At 34.9% G+C, this 584-nt stretch overlaps 1 protein-coding gene and 1 non-coding gene across 2 annotated transcripts in view; both read left to right on the top strand.

Annotated features, from left to right (window-relative positions):
- Positions 1-584, top strand: part of LOC101566966 (actin-related protein 2/3 complex subunit 2-like) — a 27,666-nt gene that overhangs the window by 22,834 nt on the left and 4,248 nt on the right. The window lies entirely within an intron of this gene.
- On the top strand, positions 435-541 carry LOC111814791. Its single transcript, XR_002819681.1, has one exon. It is a non-coding gene; the product is annotated as a U6 spliceosomal RNA (small nuclear RNA).

The following is a 584-nucleotide window of genomic DNA, read 5'->3' on the forward strand; positions in this document are numbered from 1 at the left end:
GTATAGAAGAAATCAGATCAGAAATAATTTCTGAACTAAAAAATGTAGTGGTAACTCTAATCAAAGAAGTACTAAGTGCTTCTAAAGAATACACTAATAAAAAAAATAAAGCAGAATATAACAATGATGGAACCCCTGAATAAGCAATTTAGGAAAGAAATAGAATGTATGGAACAGGTTCAAAGTGATGTACAGGAAATTAAAACCTCAATCACAAGCTGGCAAAACTGTTTGAGTGAAAATGAAAATAGACTCTCTGACCTGAAAGACAACATTGCAGCTAGTGAAAAAGTAAGAAGAGATCTCTTAAAAACAATTAGGATGCAGGAAAAGATAATTCAATACATGCAAGACAATGCAAAGATGAACAATGTAAGACTAATAGGCATGAATGAGAAGGAAGGAGTCACTACAAATGATATAAAAAGAATATGGTGCTCGCTTCAGCAGCACATATACTAAAACTGGAAAGATACAGAGAAGATTAGCAAGGCCCATGAGCAAGGATGACATGCAAATTCGTGAAGCATTCCATATTTTGAGGCCGGGGAGATAGCTCAGTAGAATAAGTGCTTGCCTGGCAA

Source organism: Octodon degus, unplaced genomic scaffold (assembly GCF_000260255.1).
Source record: "Octodon degus isolate 3935 unplaced genomic scaffold, OctDeg1.0 scaffold00534, whole genome shotgun sequence".
Lineage (NCBI taxonomy): Eukaryota > Metazoa > Chordata > Mammalia > Rodentia > Octodontidae > Octodon > Octodon degus.